Source organism: Thalassophryne amazonica, chromosome 11, assembly GCF_902500255.1.
Source record: "Thalassophryne amazonica chromosome 11, fThaAma1.1, whole genome shotgun sequence".
Lineage (NCBI taxonomy): Eukaryota > Metazoa > Chordata > Actinopteri > Batrachoidiformes > Batrachoididae > Thalassophryne > Thalassophryne amazonica.
Window position 1 is genome coordinate 49,167,676 of NC_047113.1, and position 27,980 is coordinate 49,195,655.

Sequence of the window (27,980 nt, forward strand, 5' to 3'; positions counted from 1 at the left end):
ATCATTCAGAGTGATGGCCGAGGTGGCGACAAGTGTGTGTGCGTGTGTTTGATGTAGTTCCAACCGTCACCTGCTCCACTGCTCAACACAGAATAAAGTCAAACACACTCTGCAACTGCACATCATTCTTTCTCCTTCACTATTTTGTTTTTTTCTTGTCCATTATTGGAATTTGAGACATTCTCAAAGTGATACTGTCGTCTCAGATTGGCACGTCGGATGGATGGATGTGGTAACTTCTTATGATGTTAATGACGAGCCCCTGGGAAATGTTTTACTGAGACAGGGTGACATAAAGAAAGAGGCGAGAGGGAGTCTTATGCAAGCGGCAGACAATGACAACTTAAAGGGGTCATGTTGTGTGTAATTTATTTTATTTACTGTTGCCAGTTAAATATAGTTAACATTTCATTTTGAGCATCTTCAAAGTACCTACAGTTCTGAGTGCACTCAAAAAACTGATGCATTGGATAAACTCAATTCAATTATCAGATTTCCATCTAATGAATACACGTAGCCCCAACTCAGTTAGAGCACATCCATGCAAGATAATTGAATTCAATTTAGTTGGGGCTACGTATATTTATTAGATGGAAATCCTGCACATAATTGAATTGAGTTCATCCAGTTAGTCAGTTTTTTGAGTGATACGAGGTCTGTTAGAAAAGTATCCGACCTTTTTATTTTTTCAAAAAGCTGATGGATTTGAATCACGTGTGCTTGCATAAGCCAACCTTGAACCTTCGTGCGCATGCGTGAATTTTTTCATGCCTGTCGATTGCGTCATTTCCTGGTAAGCAGCCTTTATGTGTGGACGTGTGCTGTGCGCTCGGCGTTTTTTCATTCCAAGGAAAATGAGGGAACAACTGGAGCAGCGCGACTGCATCAAATTTTGCCAGAAACTGGGCGACAGCCAGGTGGAAACCATTCGGATTATTCAGACGGCTTTCGGTGACGATCCTATGGGCATAATACAGATTAAGGAGCGGTACAACCGGTTTAAAGACGGCCGCACAACGGTGGAGAGTGAGCCACGCTCAGTCGGCCATCAACATGCTGAAATGACCAGATCATTTCAAAGTGAACGCTGTGGTGATGCGGGACCGTCATGTGACTATCCGAGAAATTGCGGAAGAGGTGGACATCAGCACTTTTTCGGCACATTCCACTGTGACAGAAGATATGGCCATGAAAAGCGTTGCAGCGAAATTCATGCCGATGGCTTCAGCACGAAGCTGATGGCAGAGCAAAAGTGCCTTCGTGTTGAAGCCTCACAGGACATGTTGTGACATGCCCACCTCTTCCACCATTTCTCAGATAGTCACACGACTGAAAAGCTACCTAAAGCCGTCTGAATCTTCCGAATGGTGGAAGAGGTGGGCATCATTTTTCGGAGTCCAGCATGTCCTGTGAGACTTCAACACGGAGGTGCTTTTGCTCCACCATCAGCTTCGTGCCAAAGCCATCGGCATGAATTTTGCTGCAACTCTTTTCATGGCCAAATCTTCTGTCACAGTGGAATGTGCCGAAAAAGTGCTGATGTCCATCTCTTCCGCAATTTCTCGGATAGTCACACGATGGTCCCACATCATCACAGCGTTCACTTTGGAAATGATCTGGTCATTTCTGCGTGTTGATGGCCGACCGGAGTGTGGCTCGCTCTCCACCGTTGTGCAGCCATCTTTAAACCGGTTGTACCGCTCCTCAATCTGTGTAATGCCCATAGGATCGTCACGGAAAGTCGTCTGAATCTTCCAAATGGTTTCCACCTGGCTGTAGCCCAGTTTCTGGCAAAATTTGATGCAGTCGCGCTGCTTCAGTCGTTCCGCCATTTTCCTTGGAATGAAAAAATGGCGAGCGCACGACACACACCTCACACAAAGGCTGCTCACCAGGAAATGACGCAATCGGCAGGCATGAAAAAACTCACGCATGAGCACGAAGGTTCAAGGTTTGCTCATGCAATCACACGTGATTCAAATCCATCAGGTTTTTGAAAAAAATAAAAAGGTCGGATACTTTTCTAACAGACCTCGTACACTAAAAAAACAAAAAAACTGAGTCATTGGCTTGGATTCCATCGAATAAATATATGTAGTCCCAACTCAAATTAAATTACATTATCTTGCATGGATGTGTTTTGCTTGAGTTGGGGCTACATATATTTATTAGATGGAAATCCTGCACATAATTGAATTGAGTTCATCCAGTTAGTCATTTGTTTGAGTGATACACTAAAAACTGACTCACTGGATTGGATTCCATCTTGGTTTGTTTTGTTTGCATGAGCAGTGAGCTGACATTACGTTGCTTTTCTGTCCTCGAACTGGCAGTTGCTGTGTCCTTCCCAGCAACCTCACACCGCTCAGGGGGAGCCCCCATGTGATCTATGACATCACTAACAAATGTAGGTCATGGCGTCTGATCACTTGAATTTTTACCCTTGAGGGGGACAAAATTCTAAATTGTTTCCAGACAGCGCAAATTTTGATCATATTAGAAATATTATATTATTATTTAAATGCCGAGGAATAAAATTATTGTGGTGCCAAAGATAAGTCTTTTTATGCCTTAAATCTTTTAAAAAGCCAAAGACCATAAACCCTTAAGACAACAATAATATAACAATTATGCCAGGTAATATTGGTAATTTGACAAGGGCTACAGATTTTTATAGAGTTGTTCCATTAAAAAAATTACTGCTGCAATTTAACATTCTACTATCTTGAAAAGTTAGGCAAATATTGAAATGTTAACTACATTCCTTTGTATGGAGGAACTATCTATTTTTGCTATGTATCACTTATCATGAAGACACAGGTGTTTCAGAACACCATGGAAGCTCAATTCATATTTGTAGTTAAAGTAAAGCGTCACACAGTAATTATAATTGGTGCAACTTTCCTACCTCTGATAATGATATAAGCTCCTAACAACATTACACTTAGTGTTTAAGTTGACTTAACTGGAGCCCACTGTTAGCAAATGTGGCCTCCATCTTCCACATGAGGCAAAGCAGCACACACCACAGTAAAGGTGCTCATTTGTGCACCCATGAGGCAGCAGAAAGTGACTGCACCATCAAAAACCTGGTCTGAAGACCTGCCATTTATTTATATGGTGCAATATGCAGATATGCCTTATATAGGCCGGTTCACAACACGTGCACACTCTGATTACACGTGTTTAAATGAACACAACGGGTAAACACTGATGAAAAATACAAAATCTCACTTTTTCCACTCATGCATTTTGACGTGCTATGTGCAGGTTTGCTTTACACGGGGTGTGTGTATTGTGCAGTTGTTGAGGCCCCCTCCTAGGCTGCAGTGGGCATCTCCTGAATCAGGTGACTGGGTTGGGTTCTCCTCTCAGCACCAGGGTGGGGACCATGGCCCCAGAGGATCTGGTGGTTCTTGAAGGGACGTCAGCCCTTGCTCCAGTGGGGCTTTGGTCCACTCATACTGTGGCATGTTGGTCCCTGTTTGATGTTATGATTGTGGTTGGTGTCCTGTGTCTCAAAGTAGGACTGCTTCACTCCCATATGTGTCGAGTTTAGGTGAATATTCACCTTCAAGTGAGGCGAGGTACTGGTCCATACTATACCCCATACCAAAGCACCTCACAGGGTGCTTTGGACTCTCTGATGTTTGTCGTGGCTGCTAGGCTCTGTGTGGTGGTGGAGCTGTGTGCAGGTTTTGGCACGATGTGGCTCTGGAGTGGCTCTCTATAGTCATTCATGTTATCTCACCTGTTTTTACTCATGACACTACATGTAGATTCACCCACATGCACATATACATTCATGTAACTCGTGCCTTCACATATATTACTGCAAGCATGCACATAACTGGTGCTCATGGTGCTTATGTGACTTCTCAGGATGAAAGCGATGACAGCAGATTGTGGGAAAAGCACTTCTCTCAATGTTTTCTGCTGCACATCATGTATTTTTAGGACACATGAGCACCAGTTATGTGCACACCTGATATTTGTGATTACTGCTCCTAGCCTGATCACCTCCTCTATCACGCATGGTCTCTCTCCTTCTCATTTGATGGTGATGGTCTAGTGGTTAAGGTGTTGGGTTTGAGTCCAGAAGATCATGGGTACAAATCCCCGCCTAACTGGAAAATCACTAAGGGCCCTTGGGCAAGGCTTATAATCCCCTATTGCTCCCGGTGTGTAGTGAGCGCCTTGTATGACAGCAGCCTGACATCGGGGTGAATGTGAGGCATAATTGTAAAGCGCTTTGAGCATCTGATGCAGATGGAAAAACGCTATATAAATGCAGTCCATTTACCATTCCTTGTTATTATAAACAAGGTCTTAGTCTGCATTTCTCATAGTCATCGTTGTTGTCACTGCTTGTTTCATGGTGGTTTTGTCACCCCTTTAATTTATGGATAAAACAAAAGGGGGCAGCACATTTGTTGCTGCTATATTAAAAATTGTATATGTACATTCTTAATGGTATGAGCTGGCTGTGACTCATACTAAAGTAATATATAGAAAACCTCTCACTTGAGTACATTGTTTCAAGAGTAGTGCACCAGGTTCAAGCACAGCCCATACGCCAGAAAACACACCCATGACTAATTGAGTAACTAAAAACAACCCCTGTGCTCCTCCGTGCTCATATTATCCACCCTGTAAAGAGCAAAGTAGATATGGACATGGCCTAAATGCAGTTGTGCTCTGTACTTTAGAGTGTGCCATAGATCATCAAGATAGGCCACATTAGTTTCACTTGAGGCAGTGCAGCACAAACAAATAGCTGCAACACCTGGACTATCACGGATGGCATCTATTTAAAGCAACAGGCATAGAAACGGGTTGTTTCTTAGAGACCTGAAAAATTGCTTTTTAAAAGATGCATCACGTCATTGCAGGCAGTGAAGTCATGCATGACCTGTTTTTGGCGACAAACGTTAAAATCAGTTCTAAAAGCATCCGGTGACCTATAATTGTGCCCTGTTATAAAAGAGATGTTTTGAAAAGAGCAGCAAGCTTTAGTAGGGAGCCCTAGAAGTGTCACTGCAAAATGTTTTGCATGTCAAGAGAATGTGTGCTCATTTTGCTAAATTGTGAGCTTGTTTCACTAAATTGTGCTTTTGTTTTACTGTATTATGTGCACAATTTACTGTATTGTGTTCTTGTTTAACTATATTGTGTGCACAGTTTACTATATTGTGTTCTTGTTTTACTGTATTGGGTTTTTCTTTTACAGCATTGTGCACTTGTTTTGCTAAATTGTGCGCTCTTTTTACTAAGTTGTGCTCTTGTTTTGCTATATTGTGTGCACAATTTACTATATTGTGTTCTCGTTTTACTATAGCATGCAGTCATTTTAAGCATTGTAAAATGAAAGCATTTAGTAAAACAAGGGCACGATTTATTAAAACGAGGGAACAATTTAGCATAACAAGTGCACAATTCAGTCAATCAACTCAATCAACTTTTTTCTTATATAGCGTCAAATCACAACAAACAGTTGCCCCAAGGCGCTCCATATTGCAAGGCAAGGCCATACAATAATTATGAAAAACCCCAACGGTCAAAACGACCCCCTATGAGCAAGCACTTGGCCACAGTGGGAAGGAAAAACTCCCTTTTAACAGGAAGAAACCTCCAGCAGAACCAGGCTCAGGGAGGGGCAGTCTTCTGCTGAGACTGGTTGGGGCTGAGGGAAAGAACCAGGAAAAAGACATGCCGTGAAGGGGGGCAGAGATCGATCACTAATGATTAAATGCAGAGTGATGCATACGGAGCAAAAAGAGAAAGAAACAGTGCATCATGGGAACCCCCCCACAGTCTACGTCTAAAGCAGCATAACCAAGGGATGGTCCAGGGTCACCCGATCCAGCCCTAACTATAAGCCTTAGCGAAAAGGAAAGTTTTAAGCCTAATCTTAAAAGTAGAGAGGGTATCTGTCTCCCTGATCTGAATTGGGAGCTGGTTCCACAGGAGAGGAGCCTGAAAGCTGAAGGCTCTGCCTCCCATTCTACTCTTACAAACCCTAGGAACTACAAGTAAGCCCGCAGTCTGAGAGCGAAGCGCTCTAATGGGGTAATATGGTACTACGAGGTCCCTAAGATAAGATGGGACCTGATTATTCAAAACCTTATAAGTAAGAAGAAGAATTTTAAATTCTATTCTAGAATTAACAGGAAGCCAATGAAGAGAGGCCAACACGGGTGAGATATGCTCTCTCCTGCTAGTCCCCGTCAGTACTCTAGCTGCAGCATTCTGAACCAACTGAAGGCTTTTTAGGGAACTTTTAGGACAACCTGATAATAATGAATTACAATAGTCCAGCCTAGAGGAAATAAGTGCATGAATTAGTTTTTCAGCATCACTCTGAGACAAGACCTTTCTGATTTTAGAGATATTGCGTAAATGCAAAAAGGCAGTCCTACATATTTGTTTAATATGCGCTTTGAATGACATATCCTGATCAAAAATGACTCCAAGATTTCTCACAGTATTACTAGAGATCAGGGAAATGCCATCCAGAGTAACGATCTGGTTAGACACCATGCTTCTAAGATTTGTGGGGCCAAGTACAATAACTTCAGTTTTATCTGAGTTTAAAAGCAGGAAATTAGAGGTCATCCATGTCTTTATGTCTGTAAGACAATCCTGCAGTTTAGCTAATTGGTGTGTATCCTCTGGCTTCATGGATAGATAAAGCTGGGTATCATCTGCGTAACAATGAAAATTTAAGCAATACCGTCTAATAATACTGCCTAAGGGAAGCATGTATAAAGTGAATAAAATTGGTCCTAGCACAGAACCTTGTGGAACTCCATAATTAACTTTAGTCTGTGAAGAAGATTCCCCATTTACATGAACAAACTGTAATCTATTAGACAAATATGATTCAAACCACCGCAGCGCAGTGCCTTTAATACCTATGACATGCTGTAATCTCTGTAATAAAATTTTATGGTCAACAGTATCAAAAGCAGCACTGAGGTCCAACAGAACAAGCACAGAGATAAGTTCACTGTCCGAAGCCATAAGAAGATCATTTGTAACCTTCACTAATGCTGTTTCTGTACTATGATGAATTCTAAAACCTGACTGAAACTCTTCAAATAGACCATTCCTCTGCAGGTGATCAGTTAGCTGTTTTACAACTACCCTCTCAAGAATCTTTGAGAGAAAAGGAAGGTTGGAGATTGGCCTATAATTAGCTAAGATAGCTGGGTCAAGTGATGGCTTTTTAAGTAATGGTTTAATTACTGCCACCTTAAAGGCCTGTGGTACATAACCAACTAACAAAGATAGATTGATCATATTTAAGATTGAAGCATTAAATAATGGTAGGACTTCCTTGAGCAGCCTGGCAGGAATGGGGTCTAATAAGCATGTTGATGGTTTGGATGAAGTAACTAATGAAAATAACTCAGACAGAACAATCGGAGAGAAAGAGTCTAACCAAATACCGGCATCACTGAAAGCAGCCAAAGATAACGATACATCTTTGGGATGGTTATGAGTAATTTTTCTCTAATAGTCAAAATTTTGTTAGCAAAGAAAGTCATGAAGTCATTACTAGTTAAAGTTAATGGAATACTCAGCTCAATAGAGCTCTGACTCTTTGTCAGCCTGGCTACAGTGCTGAAAAGAAACCTAGGGTTGTTCTTATTTTCTTCAATTAGTGATGAGTAGAAAGATGTCCTAGCTTTACGGAGGGCTTTTTTATAGAGCAACAAACTATTTTTCCAGGCTAAGTGAAGATCTTCTAAATTAGTGAGACGCCATTTCCTCTCCAACTTACGGGTTATCTGCTTTAAGCTACAAGTTTGTGAGTTATACCACGGAGTCAGACACTTCTGATTTAAAGCTCTCTTTTTCAGAGGAGCTACAGCATCCAAAGTTGTCTTCAATGAGGATGTAAAACTATTGACGAGATACTCTAACTCCCTTACAGAGTTTAGGTAGCTACTCTGCACTGTGTTGGTATATGACATTAGAGAACATAAAGAAGGAATCATATCCTTAAACCTAGTTACAGCGCTTACTGAAAGACTTCTAGTGTAATGAAACTTATTCCCCACTGCAGGGTAGTCCATCAGAGTAAATGTAAATGTTATTAAAAAATGATCAGACAGAAGGGATTTTTCAGGGAATACTGTTAAGTCTTCTATTTCCATACCATAAGTCAGAACAAGATCTAAAATATGATTAAAGTGGTGGGTGGACTCATTTACTTTTTGAGCAAAGCCGATAGAGTCTAATAATAGATTAAATGCAGTGTTGAGGCTGTCATTCTCAGCATCTGTGTGGATGTTAAAATCGCCCACTATAATTATCTTATCTGAGCTAAGCACTAAGTCAGACAAAAGGTCTGAAAATTCACAGAGAAACTCACAGTAACGACCAGGTGGACGATAGATAATAACAAATAAAACTGGTTTTTGGGACTTCCAATTTGGATGGACAAGACTAAGAGACAAGCTTTCAAATGAATTAAAGCTCTGTCTAGGTTTTTGATTAATTAATAAGCTGGAATGGAAGATTGCTGCTAATCCTCCGCCACGGCCCGTGCTACGAGCATTCTGACAGTTAGTGTGACTCGGGGGTGTTGACTCATTTAAACTAACATATTCATGCTGCTGTAACCAGGTTTCTGTTAGGCAGAATAAATCAATACGTTGATCAATTATTATATCATTTACCAACAGGGACTTAGAAGAGAGAGACCTAATGTTTAATAGACCACATTTAACTGTTTTAGTCTGTGGTGCAATTGAAGGTGCTATATTATTTTTTCTTTTTGAATTTTTATGCTTAAATAGATTTTTGCTGGTTATTGGTGGTCTGGGAGCAGGCAGGGGGTAATGAGGGGATGGCAGGGGGAGAGAAGCTGCAGAGAGGTGTATAAGACCACAGCTCTGCCTCCTGGTCCCAACGCTGGACAGTCACAGTCAACACCACAATAAAACATTGTGTGCACAATCTACTTAAATGTGGCCACAATTTGTAAAATGTGCAGTCAGTATTGTCTTGACACCTGTAAACATGAGCACATTATAGTATATTCAAGTTACCTTGATCTACTAAAATGCACCCATGAATAATTAAAATGCTTGCTCAAAGAAATTCAGAGCCAATTTTTATAAGAGCCAGGCAGGCTGTAGTAGTGACCAACTCAGATTGTGCGCAGACTTTGGTAACTGGATGCACCCTCCACCAAACGAACATACACCAAAACTTTTTGCGAAATTCCCTACGGTGACCTTGCCAGGGGTCATCAAAGTTCACACCCAGAATGGCCTTAAACTGGAATTTGTTGAACAGGAAAGATTTGGACAGCTCTTACATGAAATGTGTTCAATCCCCCAAAGTACTTTTGTGATATAAGTATTATAGGAGGAGAGTTCTTCAAAATAATCACTAATTTGGGTTGGGGGATTGAACACATTGACTATAGGGGGCGCTTCAAGTTGGCAACTTTCCAGAAATACTCATATTTGTGAAGGCTATTAGTCAATGCGTGTTTAATCCGCCAACAAGATTTTTATTGTATTAGAAAGGGCAAGACTTACCCTCTTTAAAACAACAAAACAATCAGTGGGGGATTGTACGCATTGGCCACCATGCGGAGCCAAAGTGGTCAAATTTGTGTTTTTCATACAAGTTTGGCGCCCTCTGGTGGCCAATGCGTTTAATGAATAATCAAGAACATTGCATTTTTCAGAAGGTTAACATGTATTGTGTTAATATCCATTGAAACATCTTTGGGGGTTATCTACAATATTGAGGTTTGGTCACGTTGAAGCACCAGATTACACACTAATTTACATGTGAAGTTTCGAAATGATGAATTACCCAGAACAATGCATGTCCATGATAAAACAATGCCTGCGCTACACTACTAATGTAGGTATTTACTTGTGTATTCCACAAATACAGATTCTAAAGTTGAAAACATGGGATGTATGTTGCATAATGATCATCGGAAGCATAGCCGAGTGACAGGGATCTCTGTCCATTGCAAAGCAACTAGACTTGAGTAGCCCATTATCTTGGGTATTTTGCTAGGCCTAGACACAAAAGAAAGCTTTCAAGATTGCTACTCACCATTTTATCTTCTTCATGTAGGGCCAATAATGCTTATGTCACCATGTGGACAAATAGCCGATTCCCGTGCCAATAAAATGCTTTTTATCAAAAACTGGCAAGTCCCGCAAAGATTTTCCAATTGATTTGTCTAAAAGAAGGATTAGTCTCAACAGAAATGCAAAGTTTATGATAATTCATTAAACGCGTTGGCCACCAGTGGGCGCCAAAGTTGTATGAAAAAAAAACACAAATCTGACCACTTTGGCGCTGCGTGGTGGCCAACGCGTTTAATGAATTATCATAAACTTTGCATTTCTGTCCCCCACTGATTTGTTTTGTTGTTTTAAAGATGGTAAGTCTTGCCCTTTCTAATATAATAAAAATCTTGCTGGGGGATTAAACGCGTATTGAGCCTTCACAAATATGAGCATTTCTGAAAATTCGTCAACTTGAAGCGACCTCTATAGTCAACGCTTTCAATCCCCCAACCCAGATTAGTGATTATTCTGAAGAACTGTCCTCCTATAATACTTAAATCACAAAAGTACTTTTGGGGATTGAACGCATTTCATGTAAGAGCTGTCCAAATCTTTGCTGTTCACCAAATTTCAGTTTAAGGCCATTCTGGGTGTGAACTTTGATGACCCTGGTGAGGTCACCATATGGAATTTGGCCAACATTTTTTGGTGTATGTTTGGTGGTGGGTGCATCCAGTAACCAAAGTCTGCGCTAAATCTGAGTTGGTCACTATTGCCCCATGTAAACCCGCCTGAAAACTGGCTCTTAAATTGTGTGTACAAAAAACATAAGCTATTAGTCAACCGTCACCACCTAATGGTGAAACCTAAAAACTAAAAAACTGCCTACCGTTATCGTCACTTACCAGTATGAAATGTAATGTTACAGTCTATACTCTAAAAAAATAATTGCTGTCTCAATGAGAAAAATTGATGTAACAATTTGCATAGATTTTTTTTTTAAGTTATTTCAACTTAAGAAGTCTTGTGGCATTAACTCAGTTGACAGATGACAAACTAAGTTGAAATAACTTAAAAAAATCTATGCTAATTGTTACATCAATTTTTCTCGTTGAGACAGCAGTTGCTTTTTTAGAGTGTACTAGTAGTCCAAATCTCCGTACTGTAACTTGTGACAGCGAACAGCGAGAAAATGTCAGAAATGATTAAATGTAAGTACAAAATACATATTTTGAGAGCTCAGTTTAGGCCTATGACGTGCTCACGCTGTCAGGATGTGAGGTTCTGCCTGGTTTTGTTTTCATGCCTTTGCCACATTTGTTTCTTTGTAGACTTATTCTCTTGTTGGGGTTTTTTCCTGCTTGGGTTTTACTGTCCCTGTCTCTCTTGTTTGTATCTCCTGTTTCTTGGTGGTGGGCGTTTCCCTCTCCCTGGCCACACCCTCATTCTGGTGTGTTCCACGCACACCTGCTCCCAATCTACACCTCATCACTTGGGTGTATTTAAGATCCTCTTTTTGCCCTGTTTCCTCGCCAGATTGATGTGTTCTATGCCTTCTCTCCAGCCCTCTATTTCTTGTTCTCGACCTGCTTGCCACCTGTGTTCTTTGACCCCTTGCTTGTGTCCTCGACCATGCACCTGCCTGATGTTCTTGCTTTTGTTTGCCTTGTTGGATTGCCTACCTGTGTACCAGACCTCGTTTTTCGCACAAGTAAACTGCTTTTACCTACTGAGCCTTGAGTCCGAGTCCTGCATTTGCATCCTGCCACAACTGTTCACCAGTCGTGATACACGCTTTATTAATTTGATGGTTCAATTAGGGTCTGCTCCTTACTCTGCCCCTGATCAAGGCAGCGTCTGTACATGTGGAGTTGGTACCGGACTGTGGCTACCCACTGCTCCTAGTGGTGGGATTGTGTCTAACTGTATTTAGGATGAGTGAGTGCAGAGGACAAATTTTGTTGTATATATGTACAATGACAATAAAGTCTCTTCTCTTCTTCTAAAGGAAAACATGCTCACAAATGATCACGGCCATAAAATAAATATCACTTTAAGTGACCTCTCCCGGGTTCTGTATTTTAGTGTAAATTCAGTAACAGTGTTCTTACACACAGGCACACCAGGCCACCGGACACGATGAAGTGGATTTTTAGTATAGAGCTCTCTAGCATCACACTCTTCGGGTGTGAGCTTAGTGAATTTAAATGCAATTAAACAGTTTACAATAATCTATATTCATCTTCAGTAAATATGTATTATTCACAACTGGCAGAGCTATCACAACTCAGTTAAAGTCTTATGCATTTTTAATATGCCACACAACATCAAGATAAGGATAATTGAGAGTGAGCATGGTGGTGACCCCTGCTAAAGTGCATCATTACGGTTGCATGCTGACACACAGGAGTGCATTTTGCATGTTGAAAAATCCTGCTGCTCTGATTGTCACAGTCAGGCCCTTCGTGATGTGGAGGAGACATCAGTAAGGCGGGCACACGCCTTTAACAACAGGGAAAAAACAGGGAAATTTTTTTTGATCTCCACAATACACTGGAGGCTTCTCATCCAGTGTTTCAAAAATAGATACAAGCCAGAGATCGTCTGAGGATCCTTTGACCTTTCATGTCCATCCTTTACAGCAAGCCCTCCTCTTCCTCATTTGTTGTTGCTCTTCATTTCACTTTCTTTCAGTGCCGCCCTGCTCCTTCCATCCTCACACTGCGCTCTGTTTGTGCCGTGGGCTGCACCTCGGTGCCACTCGTCACTCTCAGTGGTGCCAGGAGAAAGGACAGGATGACCTCTGACCCCATCAGTGAGAATGAGGTCTCGTCACAGCGCAGAACGGGTCACACAGCAGTCTGGGACTCCCTGATTTTTGGTTCTTTTTCCAAATAAAAATACAAATTACAGCATCAGTAGCCAGAGAGGATGGAAAAAACCCTGCAGCTCATGGAGGCGGCAGCAACAGGCGGCCTGAGAGAGTCAGCAACCGCAAAGCAAACATCCTCATTAATGTACTTAACTAAATAAGGCTTTTCACATCTCACTGCACAGTCTCTGGTGTGCATGTGTGTGCGTGCACACATGCATCTGTGTGTGCAAAACATTGTACCGCTTCTTTTTGTTTTTTTGTTTTGTCTGTTGAACTTACTGACTTCTCCTGATTGTTGCTCTTATACCACAACAAAAGGTCACGTGCATCATCAGATAAGAGAATACTAGAAAGATGCACTTTCATGATAACAGCACTTGTGGCGCAAGTGATGTGTGATGTAATCAGGTGACTCACCATCTGTGGTCTAGTGATCCTTCAGTCCCAGTTACTTGCTGCTCAGCAAGTGCAGCAGTCTGGCTTCACACAAAATAAGTCACCGATCGACCACATCCTTGCTCTTCAAGTGATCACTGAACGCAAGTGTAAATATCACCAGGGCTTCTTTAAAGCCTGTGATGTCACATCAGAGAGATGTTGTAAAGCATCTGTAGGACATCCTGAGAGTTGGGGCAGGATCTCTGACTTCTTCCCAGTGAATCCTGGTGTTCCTCAGGGATGTGTTCTGGCTTTGATGCTATTCAGTGCTTCCGAGAACAGGGTGCTGGGTAGAGTTGTGGAATTAAGTTCCCTTGGTCCTGTTAGATAATATTTGTGTGTTAATTCCATCCATCCATCCATCCATTTTCTTCTGCTTTATCTGGAGTCGGGTCGCGGGGGCAGCAGCTCAAGCAAAGCTGCCCAGACCTCCCGATCCACACACACCTCCCCCAGCTCCTCCGGGGGAACCCCAAGGCGTTCCCAAGCCAGCCGAGAGATGTAATCCTTCCAGCGTGTCCTGGGTCTTCCCCGGGGCCTCCTCCCAATGGGACGTGCCCGGAACACCTCTCCAGCGAGGTGTCCAGGGGGCATCCGGAAAAGATGCCCGAGCCACCTCAACTGACTCCTTTCGACGTGGAGGTCTTCCTTATTTTATTATTTTGTTTTAGTTGACAAGTATTTGCTTTACTTAACTTGTGTGTTAATTTCTTATTCTCTTCTTCTTCTTTTGGCATCAAATATTTACTTTATTTAAAGAGTCACTTTTTTATGAGTTTTTGTTATCTGTTTAGAAGTGCCTGATAACTGGTTCTAACTGGTTTAAAGTTTCAACAGACAAAGGGAGTTAAGTTTCCCATCCATCACACATGCGCAGGCTTCACATATAGGGAGGGCTTCCATCTCTGTCTACGGGGATCCAGTAAGGTTAGGTTTGTGAGACTAAACCCCACCTGTTGTAAACGCCCACGTCACAATTGGCTTTTATAAAAACCATTTAGCTTCCTTTGTTCTTTGTTTTTACAAAATGGTGCTCCTGAGCGAGCAAAGTCTGTAAAATCCCGGGCCTGTATCTCACCTTAACTTTGAATAAATTTAACTTGTAAACTAGATTGAATCTAGACTCCATTTGGGATGGGACACAAAAGATCAGGGAATTACAGTCTTAATTACAGTCTTTGTGAGAAAAGGTTTCTTACCTTGACTTCACAGATGATGTATGCGGAATCAGTGGATACTGTGATTACAGCACATGAGAAGTGGAGTGAAGTAAGATTTCTTTGGTTTGCAGTTTTACTGGATCATGTTAATGGCTAAGAAGACCCTGTGATAAAGAACATCTACTATCCCAGGTTCTCAAGACCAGGCACCTAGGTGGCTCTGTCCCTTCTTCTTTCTTCCTCTTTTTTCTCTTTTTCCCTTTTTTTTTTTTTAATATTGAGGAGTACCATAGTATACACTAGTAGAGTTCCACCTTAGATTTAGAATGTATAATAGAAGATATACCTTACTGAATTTGCATGGGTTCATAAATCACATGCAAACAAAAGGCCTCCTTAACTTGTGCCTATAAGACAAGACCAGACATGTCCCACTGTGCTAATATTCCCTTTTAAACATATATAAAGAGACAACTGCAAGTTACTGGGTTAAAAGATGTCAACATGCCCCAAATAGCACCTGTATCTATCTAAATTAAGATTTCAAAGCTGAATGTTCAGTAGTAGCTGAATATTTCTGTGTGTTCATGCGAAAACACTCCGAAACTTTTCAGATCCACCCAAACACTGACTCACTGACTGACTCCAGTCATGCCAACGCTTGCACTGATCACAGGGACCAAGATAACAAAGCCGTGTGAATTTAAATAATAATAACTATACAAATAAAAGTCAATCATTGGGTCAAGGTCAAAATTTAAACTTTTAACTTAACTTTGCACCCAGTGTGGCACAAATATGGAGGTGGGTTCCATGATTGCCCAGCAAGGTCAAATTTGCCAAAGGTCAATCATTGGGGCCAAGATCATGTATGCCTGTTCTCCCAGGTCCTTTTGGTGATTTCTGCCCAACTTGGTATGTCAGTGAAGGTCAACCCCAAACTGCCCTTAAAAAATGTATTTTGCTAACAGTCAAGGATTGTATTTCAACCTGATTTGGACCATAAGTGGCAGACAATGAGTATTCTATATTTCTCTAGCGAGGTAAACTGGAGTTTAATAACTTGGGTGAAAGTCGAGGTCATAGATTTCACATTTCAGACTGCCACATCCCTTACTGTCTTCTGCTGTCTTTTAAATAATCCATAATCCAAGTCAATTATTTGCAGTTTTTTTTTAAGTACTTGGAAAAAAGCCATTTTCTGCCAAATTAACAGCAAATATCTGCAATTATGTCTTAATTATTAAGGGAATACCTTTTCCAACCATTTGGATGTATGTTATTTCTTCTAAGTAATTAATTAATTCAAATATTGCATTTAGATGAAACAGACGTCTGTGGGGAGGTGATGGTCTAGTGGTTAAGTGTTGGGCTTGAGACCCGAGGATCCTCGGTTCAAATCCCAGCCTGACCGGAAAATCAGTAAGGGCCCTTGGGCAAGGTCCTTAATACCCTAGTTGCTTCCAGTGTGTAGTATGGAAGTACCTTGTATGGAAGCACCCTCAGATCAGGGTGAATGTGAGGCATTATTTGAGCATCTGATGCAGATGGAAAAGCACTATATGAATGCAGTCCATTTACCATTTCATTTAAAAGTAATATTTTAATCAGCCCAATGTGAAAGTACATCTCTGTTAATTAAGCCATTTTTGGCTTAACCCTCAAGTGACCGAGTGGGGTCAGGCAAATATTTTTGTGTACCATTTTTCTAATTTTAATCGTAAAAAAGTTTCCTACCTACTTTCTCAATCTATTTGTCCTGCATTTCTTCATAGAATTTTGCAAGGATCTGCCGATCCGTGTGGCAAGTATAATCCAAACTTGTGTGGGGTCACTTATGTCCCCGGGAAGATCTGTGAGATGTTTGACATTATAGCTTCAGATGGTATTGTAATTTCCCAACTGTAATCATTATATTTTACTGTTTTGTGGCGAAGCATGGTCAACAGACCTAGAATAGCAAGATTTACAGCTGTACAAGCACTGAGACTGATTCTTGATGCCCAGAGCGAGGATGAAAAAGATGATGGACAAATATATTAGAGAGTGAAATAAATATGAAGAACCCTAAAACAATCATTTATATAGAAGTATTCCAAATATAACATCAGTGGGGTCATAAATAACCCTACTCGGTCATGTTAAGCATTAAAATACCTTGGCTGCTTCAGGGTTAAGTTCCAAGCCAGGTCTTATTGGCAGCAGGTTTAGTTGCCAAACACACTTAAGGTTCAGGTCTTTAAGTTCAAACTTATTGTCCACATCTACAGTTTTGAAATGGTCAAAGCTGACTATACTTCCTAAGGAGGCTCTGATCTTTCAATGTCTGCAGAAATATGCTGCAGATGTTTTGTCACTTAGTGGTCTCTAGTGTCACCTTTTATGCTGTAGTGTGCTGAGGCAGCAGGCTGAAGACAGCTGACACGAACAGACTCAACAAGCTCATCAAGAGAGCTGGCTCTGTCCTGGGGGTGAAGCTGGAGTCTGTGATGGAGGTGTCAGAGAGGAGGATGTTGAGAAAACTGCTCACCATACGTGAGAACACCTCCCACCCCCTGCATGCCACACTGATATCCTGTCAGAGAACCTTCAGCAAAGGACTGAGGGCACTGAGGTGCTCCACAGAACGCCACAGCTATGTGGAGTTCTGTCAACAGCTTGTGCAAGTGTCTTCAGTTATTTTGCATAAACATGTTGTATTCACTGTTCTCACTGTTAAAAAAAAGAAATAAAAAAGAAAAAAACAGCAATGTTTACTGTTTACTAGAGGTGGGCGATACCAGGAATTTTGGTATTGATCCAATATCATATTTAAGCTTCATAGATCCAAAGTATCCAAAAAACCTAGGATAGAATTTTGCCAAACATTGTACGTGACAACAAAATACTTTATTATCACAATCAACATTTTTGTTTAAAAAAATATCACTCAACACAACTTAAAACAAAATCTCCTGAGGTTGAGGGCTGACTCGAGGAGAGCGCTGAGTGGGCGGGCCAGGCTGATCCTACCTGCATGGCTGTTGGCTGGCACCGCTGAGCCACATGATGGCGCAACAACAAAAGACCAGAGGGGGAGGGTGCGCTGCTCCATGTTGTGTGACACAGCGCAGCGCTGCTCTTACAGACAGAGAGTAGATTTTGATGAATCTGCATGCACAGCAGTCAGTGTGTGCGGGAGAGAAAAAAGCTTGAGTATCAATCTTTTTACACGAGGATCATTCAATATCAATACCAGCGTTGGTATCGATATTATCGATATTAGGATCGATCCACCCACCTCTACTGTTTACTGTTTCGGCACTCTGGCAAAACAATTTCCTTCAGGATTAATAAAGTTCTTATTCTTATTCTTAATACCAACTGCTGGTTTTACTAAATTACTGCACATTTCGCTCACTGTGACCGCAATCTAGAGATATCAGGGATTTTGTTTTCTGAAGAGAAGGAGCAGGTCTGAACTGAGCAGCAGACACACATACATAAAAGCGAAAGAGTAATTTGAAATTATGTTTTAGTCCATTTTGATTGGATATTGATGTATTTCTTGTGTCAGTTTATATCCAACTAAAGCTTTAAAAGTCACTTGTGTGGTTGAGGAATAAATAAAGACAGCAGCAGCTGAAGACTGAAGCCTTGCCTCAGGTGTGCAGTATTATTGGAATGTCAATGTAATCCCTTAAAAACCCTATACAGTGTGTACTGTAGAGTACTTACCCAGTATCATGGACTGACCCCGATGAGAGATTGGACAATAAATTCAGACTCATAAATTTCTCAAGAGATATAAAGACAGCTATGATTTGCTGGCAACATTATTGCTCAAATCATCCTAATCTCTGTCCATCAAAAACCATAAGCGAAACAGAGTCGAAAATATCAGTGAGGCATGTAAAAAGAGCATGAAGCCAAGTCAGCGAACGCAGATTAAATCATACTGTGAATAATCAGATAGGCTGGCTGATGAACAGTGTCAGCGGCGAAGTTGATGTCTACTCCAGTCGTGCTCTGCAGCCTCGCCAGAAAGACAGCACGTCTGGCAGAGACGGGTCTGAGTGGGGATCACGCCATTAATGATGTTAATGTTCATGCTCGTGCTGGTAAGATGCCCCATGGGTGAAGAGTGATGGTGCTTAAGCTAATCTGCTATCTTGTGGGGAAGAATGGAGAGTTGTTTTTCTTTAACAACATGGCAAAAGCATCAAGAACAGGCAGAGATGGTCGCGGCACCTAAAGACGGGTGCGATGATTCAGTGTATAAGCCCACGTAGTAACAAGACTGTAGATACTGTCGTGTTTTTGTGCACTGTTGATGTATTACCGGATGTAATGATCCTTTGCCACTTGTGTTACTTTTGGGTTGTGTTGATCACCTCAGCGGAGGAGGTAATAAACAAATTCCACGGCTGACTTTTGGCTGACGAATCCAGCGATTGACTTTGTCAGTAATGGAATCGGTTTAATTACCAAGGAGGTTATGTTTTTGCCTTGAGGGAGCTTTCAGTTACTTTGCTGCCGCGCTGTAGAATAAAGTGACTGATGACAGCAGATGTGTCACAACTGTGTCCACATTTAAAAGAAGGCGTAAGACATAAAACAAATGGTTTGCCACAGTCTTCATGTTTGCTGTCCATGCCATGCCTTGTACAGTGCAACTGGAAGTATTCACAGCGGTTAACTATTTCCAAATTTTGTTATGTTACAGTCTTATTCCAAAATGGATGAAATAATTTTTTTCCTTCAAAATTCTACACACAATATCCCATAATGACAATGTGAAAGAAGTTTTTTTTTTTTTTTTTTTTTTAGATTTTTGCAAATTTATTAAAAACTAGAGCACTGCACTTGCAGAGCGCAATCCTCTACCAACACTTGTTTCCAATTCCACAAATTTTTACCTTGGAAAAAAAAATTCAAGATAAAAGTCTTGTTATATTAAATGTGGCTTTTCATAAAGGTAAAATACAATACAAAATATAGATCAAAAGGTCTTTTCAATGTTGAAATGAAATATCTGCTAAATTCACATTATGGATCAGATGCAGATCAAAAGTAGTCTATTCACTGAGAGTGCCAGTTTGCACCTCACTGTCACAATTTGAGGTACAATCCAAAATGTACACCAAATGGGCTTTTCAACATTAAATTCAAACGTCCACAAAATCTACAATCTAAATCAGATGTGGCTCAAACTTTGTCAGGTGATAGAGAGTGCCAGTCTGCACCTCACTTTCAAATATGAAAGTGATTGGGGCACGTTTGTTTAAGATATAATGTAAAATATACATTAAATGGGGTTTTCAATGTTACATTTAAATTGCCACAAAGTATACCATCCTACATATCACTCTCTAATACAAAAGGAATTTGATCTTTTTTGTTAGAGTTACGAATTTTTTGAAACTTCTTTCAATGTTAAAGATAGGGATTTTTCCCATTTTCCAAGATTTTTCCTTTGCCCTTTGACCTATGATCTTGAAAACTGAATCAGTTCTTGCTTATAAGGATATGAATCTTCAATAAAAATTTCATAATGTTATATGAAAAGTGCGGGCTCCAGGTTGTTCACAAACAAACAGACAAACAAACAAACAAACAAATAGGGGCAAAAACATAACCGCCTCCAACTTTGTTAATAGGTAATAAAAAACTAAGAAATCACATGTACATAAGTATTCACAGCCTTTGCCATGAAGCTCAGAATTCAGCTCAGGTTCATCCTGTTTCCACTGATCATCCTTGAGATGTTTCTACAGCTTAAGTGGAGTCCACCTGGTGTAAATTCAGTTGATTGGACATGATTTGGAAAGACACACACCTGTCTACTTATAAGGTCCCACAGTTGACAGTGCATGTCAAAGCACAAACCAAGCATGAAGTCAAAGGAATTGTCTGTAGACCTCTGAGACAGGATTGTCTCAAGGCAAAGAATCTGGGAAGGGTACAGAAACATTTTTTGCTACTTTTAAAGATAACAGCTGACACTACAAGCACATCGTGGTTGTTTCACTTGAATTTTACTGTGGTGGTGCATGGCAAAATTACAAAACATTGTGCAAATATCCTAATACTTGTATGTACAGACCTGATCGCACCTTTAAATTTTGGAGAAAATGCAACTGAGGGAGCAGAGTCAGGAAAATGTGAAATAATTTACTAAAGAACAGATTTGGGAACACTCTCCTACCCTCAGCTTTGTCTTTATACCAGATCAGCCACACAGAGAACTTGGTGACAAGCTTAATCTGTGACAGAGCCCAAAAAATAACCACGAAACAACAAATGATATATTTCTACCAAAGATACGGACACAGCTCTTACACAGTGAAACAACCACTGATTACCTTGAAGTGCTTCTTTTTTTTTACCCCCAGGCAGTATTGTGTAACCTCTGGGTAAAAATGGCAGACAAGACAAAACTGACATCAGTCCCATTATCTCCCATTAGAACATATTTTCTAGCTCTGTTCTGTGCATCTAAAAAGCAGATTAACAGAGCGGGAGATAATACAGAATATCACTCAGCCACTCCAGTGATGGAACAGTGACAAGCTGAATAAACATCTCCAACAGAGAGACAGAAAGGCCAGACAGAGGAGCACAGCGTGCAGGAAAAGCAGCATTTCAGAGTTTTGGAAGAAACCAGGAGCAGATGTTAAACAGACACAAGAAAACCGGTTATGTTTGAGCGTCTTGTTGAAAATGTTAGATATGATTTTAGCCTGGGATTTGCTGCATGTGGAGCATTAGTCTGGTTTCTGGGCTTTAATTCATCTTACATCATCAGTGGGTGCATTGAGGCTGATGCTGTATGCTGACGTTTTCAAAAGACAGGGGGTCATTCTTGTGCATATTTAATTTAAATGATTTATGTTTGAATTTGTCAGGGTTTTTTGTTGTTGTTGTTGTTAAGGGCCTTGTCTTCCACCCAGTGCAACACTGCATGTGGATTACTCTTGTGGAAGATGAGCAACATTACGAGAAGCCCCAATCTCCAGTGCTGGAAACTGAACCACCGCGTGAGTGCCAAATCTTGCAGTTCCTTAAATGGCCACTTGAGGCTGGGTTGAAAAATGAGTGACTCCCCAGAGAAGCCCATGTTAAAATGTCAAATTTTAACAAAAAATACACTACTACAGTGCCCAAAAATCCCAAAATTAAAAAGGTGATCACACAGAAAAGGCGCGGCTTACTACGGAAAATACAGTATTGAAAAATTAAATGAAGTTTTCTACACAAAACATGAAATATGTTGGATTCGTTCTGTCTGCAATGAAACAGAAGTCAAAGTAAATGGAAGAATCACTGCTGTTTTTTGTTTCTTTTTTGTTAGGTTTTTCTGACTTGGGTTGTAGTTTTTGATCAATTTTGGGAGGTACTTGGACTTGGAGTCAAAGTCAAATCCTCTGAACATGATGATAAATTGGTCACTTTTAGTTGTGCACTGGAGAGGAAATTTAGATGAGACCGAGGCCTCATCGGTACCTCAGAAAGACAAATAGAGAAATAACTACTGATAATCAATCACCTGCCGGCTGCATCATCCATCCCGGTGCTGTGAAAAATCATCTGTGTGACATTCAAATAACTCATTTCACTTAACAGAAGACACCAGAGATCAGGTTTTGACGCGAGCAGTAATGGTACCTGAGGATGAAGAAGCTGTAAAACTGAGACAGTAGCACAGAGTTGTTGTTGTCCATTCGGCTGCTCCCATTTTTTTTGTTCGGGGTCGTCACAGCAGACACAGCCAGATCCGCATTAGTATTTGGCACAAGTTTTACGCCGGATGCCCTTCCTGACGCAACTCCAGTTTTACCCGGAGAAAGAGACACTAGCACAGAGTAAAAGCAGATTTCTCGCTTTACTCGTGTGTGAAATTAAAACTTGTTTCTTCTCTACTTTCCAGTGTGCTGACCACAAAGGTCTTAAAAGGACATGTCTTCAAAGTGTCAAAGTGACGCATTCTGTTCATTTCTTTTAGCGGAGTGATGCAGGCAGAATTCTAATTAATGCAATGAATGAAACATTGCACCCCAGCAATAATAATGAACAGGGGAAAAGACATGAACACAGAGGAGGGTTAAGACATGGGCCAGGAATAGAAAAACCTCAAACATTCATTATTGCAGCAGGATGGTGCTGTGGCTGCACGTTTGTGCCGCTTCTCTCTTCCATAGTACAGAAGCAGACAGCAGACACAATCTGGTCTATTTTAGGAACACAAGTGCCACACGAGAGTGCAGAGGGAGCCTTTTTTAAACCCTCTGGAAAGTTCAGATGGGACCTTATGAGCAGATGCACATGCGCACACGGACTCACAGAGACACGCCTGGTTATACTAGGGGAAGAAAAAGCCTTTCACCACTTGCATTTTTGCCCAATAACTGTTTAAGTGACCATCACACTCCAGCCGTCAGAAAAATCAGGGCTTTTCTCTCACCTTCAGTGACATCACTGGGAGAGAGTTTTTGATAAGCTCAGCTGCTGACAGATTTTTGTTGGCCGCTACCTGTCACGCTGCTGTGACAATTTACCTTGGATGCTAAACTGTTGTTCAATTACCAGCAGACCAGGAGATGAACTTGGCTTTTGTAGCACCATCTGTGCACTAACATTTCACTCAGTAACTACAGTACATGACACTAAATACAGCCAGCTGTGCAAATGCATGCAGCCTACTGTAACGCAATTTAGGGCTTACGGTGCATGTAATGATGCATGGTGTTTCATGTTGAAAAAGTTGTTTTTTGTCTGCTGTTTCTGCACACAGGGGTCAAGGGTCAGGGTCAGCAATCAAGCCTTCCTGATTCAGAGAACTAATGCGTTGCCTGCTGTGACAGGAAGCAAAATTGGGGGCAGCATTTGGGAGTGAAATCTTCAGTTTACCTATGTGCAACAGTGCATGCAAATTGTGTTTTCCCACAAAGCTTGTGACATCTGTGGTATTGTTTTGAGTGGCAAAACTGCATGTTTTAGAGCGGATTTTTGTTTTGTTTTATTGTGACCAGTCCAAAGTTCATGTGTGCAATAATCTTGCTGTTTAATATTGCACACCAGCAAGGTGGATGGATTATCTTATCAAACAAATTTAACACATTTGTGAACAAAATTGAGCATAACTGAAAGGCATCAGAGGGCTGATGCAACTCAGCCACATGAGGCGTGCAGCCGGTACATTCTGAGTGCCGGTCCCAAGCTCAGAAAAATGAGGAGGGTAGAAGGAGTCAGGGTGTTAACCATAAAAGTTGTCAAATCACAGCCACATGGGGTGTGCAGCCAGTACACTCTGAGTGCCAGCCCCAAGCCCAGATAAATGAGTATGGTTGCATCAGGAGCCCTTCCTGATGCAACCGCAATCTGACATAAAACAAGCCAACCCAACAATGCAGAGTTCAAATCAAATTTCCATACCGGATCGGTTGAGGCCCAGGATAACAACAACCACCACTGGTGCTGAATAGAGAGCTGGCTGACATAAGGGAGAAGAGAAAGGTAGACATATTGCGTGTGCAATAGACCAAGCAGAAGGTAAGTAAGAGCAGGAGTATAGGCAGTGGGTTCAAGTTGTTGTATATCATGGTGAGGATAGGAAAAGAAATGGTGTTGGTGTCATTTTAAAGGAAGAGCATGTTAAGAGTGTGTTGGAGGTTAATCGAGTATCTGACAGGGTGATGAGTGTGAAGTTGGAAATTGAAGGGGTGATGATGAATATCATCAGTGCATATGCCCTGCAGGTAGGATGTGAAATGAAGGAGAAAGAAGATTTCTGTAGTGAGTTAGATGAGGTGGTGGAGAGTGTGCCCAAGCATGAAAGAGTGATGATAGGAGTAGACTTCAGTGGGCATGTTGGTGAAGGGAAGAGAGATGAGGAAGTAATGGGTAGATATGGTATCAAGGACAGGACTGTGGAAGAGGAGATGGTAGTTGATTTTGCAAAAAGGATGGAAATGGCTGTGGTGAATACCTACTTTAGGAAAAGGGAGGAGCACAGGGTGACATAAGAGTGGAGGAAGGTGCACACAGGTAGACTACATTCTGTGTAAAAAATGCAAGCTAAAAGAAATTCGAAACTGTAAGGTGGTAGCAGGAGAGAGTGTAGCTAGACAGCATAGGATGGGGGTTTGTAGGATGACTTTAGAGGTGAAGAAGAAGAGAGTGAAAGCTCAACAAAGGATCAGATGGTGGAAGCTGAAGGAGGAAGACTGTTGTGTGAAATTCATTGAGCAGGTGAGAGAGGCACTGGATGGAGGGGAAGCAATTTTGGACACCTGGAAAAGTACTGCAGATGTGGTGAGGGAGACAGCTAGGAAGGTACTGGGTGTGACATCTGGACAGCAGAAGGAAGACAAGGAGGCTTGGTGGTGGAGGGAAGATGTCCAGAAAAGAATAAGGAGAAAGAGGATGGTGAAAAAGAATTGGGATAGTTGGAGAGATGAAGAAAGTAGACAGTGGGCAGCATGGTGGATTAGTTGTTAGCACTGGTGCCTCACAGCAAGAAGGTCATGGGATTGATTCCCACCTATGGCCTTTCTGTGTGGAGTTTGCATGTTCTCCACGTGTTTGTGTGGGTTCCTTCCGAGTGCTCCCACATCCAAAAAGACATGCAGGGTAGGTGAATTGGAAACTTTATAATTATCCAGGTCTCCCTTGTAAAAGAGATCTCAATCTCAATGGGACTAACCTGGTTAAATAAAGGTTAAAGGAGTACAAGGAGATGCAGTGTAAGACAAAAAGAGATGTGGCAAAAGCTAAGGAAAAGGCATATTGCAAGCTGTACAAGAAGGTAAGTAAGGATGAAGAAAAAGGACTTGTACCGATTGGCCACACAAAGGGACCGAGCAGGAAAGGATGTACAGCAGGTTAGAGTGATAAAAGATACAGATGGTAATGTGCTGACAAGTGAGGAGAGTGTGTTGAGAAGGTGGATGGAATACACTGAGGAGCTGATAAATGAAGAAAATGAGAGAGGAAAAAAAGGCTGGATGATGTGGAGAGAGTAAATCGGGAAGTGCAAGGGATTAGTAAAGATGAAGGGAGGGCAGCTATGAAGAGTGGAAAGGCAGTTGGTCCAGATGGCATTCCAGTGGAGGCATGAAAATGTCTAGGAGAAATGTCAGTGAAAGCTGGAACATACCATTCAACTCGGCTTCACCTCGTTGAATGGTATGTTCCAGCTTTCACTTCATACCACTGAACTCATAAACATTCATTATTTGTATAATATTGGCAAGTTTTATCTTCAAACTGAGCTCTCAGTGTTATACTTATTTCATGAATCTAATAAGTGATCAATTCTATTCACACTGTGAAGGTGGACTGTGATCATGATTTGATGTTGGACTCAGTGTACTACTGAAACATGGTTTATATTTCTGCTCATCCATGTATGCAAAAGAGGCAGCCATGCTGCTCTGTGTGCACCTGATGCTGTCAAATCTAACAAATGAGGAACAGTAGGACCTGATTAGTACTTGCCTGAGGGACCTCTTGGGAATGCCAGGGGCTCTGTCTGTGTGCATGTGTTTGTGTGTAGGAGGGTGACCAATATAAACCTTTCACAGACATACTGCTATCATCATTTATGTTTGTAGATATGGAAACTTTTATTTTACAGGAGCCACCGAATTTACTCCATTAAAGACCCCCCCCCCCCCCATTTTTGTTCAGAATATTGCATGTAGTGAAACTGTGAATTCCTGAGAGAACAGAGTAAAATGAAAATAAAATAGTCCTACCTCATTGCCATGAAATCTCATCAAGTCTGTTCTGGTTTCCATGTTGCATATGCAGCTGCATTGCCTCATATTTCAGACTCTTCCCTGTCACGCAAATGCCTGCCATTCACCTTTCCTGGAATCATTGTATCAGCTCCTCTTCAATATCCTGATAACACACTTTTCTCCCCCACCATGCAGCTGTTTTGCTGTTTTGGCCAGGGTTGCAAGCCTATCCTTGTTTCTACACCACTCCCAGATGCATTTCCTATCGACTAGAGAAATTTGAGCAACATGGTGCTTCCCCTTCTCTTCCACTTCTTTCATGACATTCAGCTTGAACACTGCTGAGTAGCAATGTTGTACAGAGCCATTTTATGTAATTGTGTAGCAGCGACTGCATGGAGAAAAACAATATTCATTTTGAGTCTGCGCTGCTTCTCTTGCACATGTACCTGCTTCATAAGAGATACTGTATGGTTGTAAGACTTGGTTGTTAACAAGTAACCAAAGGCACTGGACAGCTTTAGTGCAAGGTGTCTTCAGAGGATCCTTGGGTACCACTGGAATGACATTGTATCAAATGAGCGGTTACTTAGTGAGACACAGATGAGGAGTATCACTTGCATTTTTTAGAGAGTGTCAGCTTTGACATTCTGACCATGTGACACATTTCTCTGAATATGATCCAGCACACAGATGCCTCAGTTACTTTCGAGAGCTGAGAATGGACTGGTTGTCTGTCTGGGTGGTTCCCATCTAGGATTCAGTGTGTGGTGGACGTGGCAACTTGTGCACCAGTGCACTATTTCAGATCTGTAATTAACCTTGTAATTGTTAGAATGGCCTAAGCAGTGGGTCACCCCTTTGAGTCTGGTCTGCTTGAGGTTTCTTCCTTGATATTATCAGAGGGAGTGTTTACTTACCCCTGTCACCTGTGCTTGCTCTAGGGGTTGGTAAGTTTAGACCTTACTTGTGTGAAGCACCTTGAGGCAACTTTGTTGTGCTTTGGTGCTGTATAAAGAAAAATAAATTAAAATTAAATTAAATCGGACTTGACAATACAAAATAACTAATGAACAAAACATTTACAGGTATCTTAACATTCAATGATGTAATAATGAATATTGTATGATAAATGGTGACGCTGACAATGATCAAACATGTACACCTGCACATTTCTTATGCAACAACAATGGAAACATGATGCCAGGTTGTGCAGAGAAATGCTACATAAGTACACTTTTACCATTTTCCCATATTTACACAAACTTAGCTTTCAACATTCACATTGTCCATGAAATATAATCTCCATTGCACTGCTTTGAAAAAGGCTGAGATGGAGGTAAAGATGTCCCACAGGGCAATGTATGGATGCCACTGCAAGAAGCTAATTCAGACAACTTTGGTGTGTTCTTTCTGAAAGAGCCATTTGAAAACAACGCCTAATCTTAAAAGGTATGAAGAATAGAGAGCAGCACGTAGAGCGCAAACCTCCGCCAACACTAGTTTCCAATTCCACAAATTTTTTAATTGGAAAACATTTTCAAGGTCAAAGTCCTGTCAGAAGTGGCTTTTCATAAGATAAAATATTATACAAAATATAGATCAAAAGGCCTTTTCAATGTTAAAATCATATCTGCTAAATCCGCAATACAGATCAGATGCGGATCAAATTTAGTCTATTCACTGAGCATGCAAATTTGCACATCATTGTCACAAAGGAGAGTGATTGAGG

The 27,980-nt window shown here is 41.2% G+C and overlaps 1 long non-coding RNA gene across 1 annotated transcript; it reads left to right on the top strand.

The window, feature by feature from the left end:
- Positions 1–425: 425 nt before the first annotated feature.
- On the top strand, positions 426–27,980 carry LOC117520055. Its single transcript, XR_004563518.1, has 5 exons — positions 426–437; positions 12,402–12,412; positions 13,520–13,526; positions 24,149–24,157; positions 27,827–27,980. It is a non-coding gene; the product is annotated as an uncharacterized LOC117520055 (long non-coding RNA).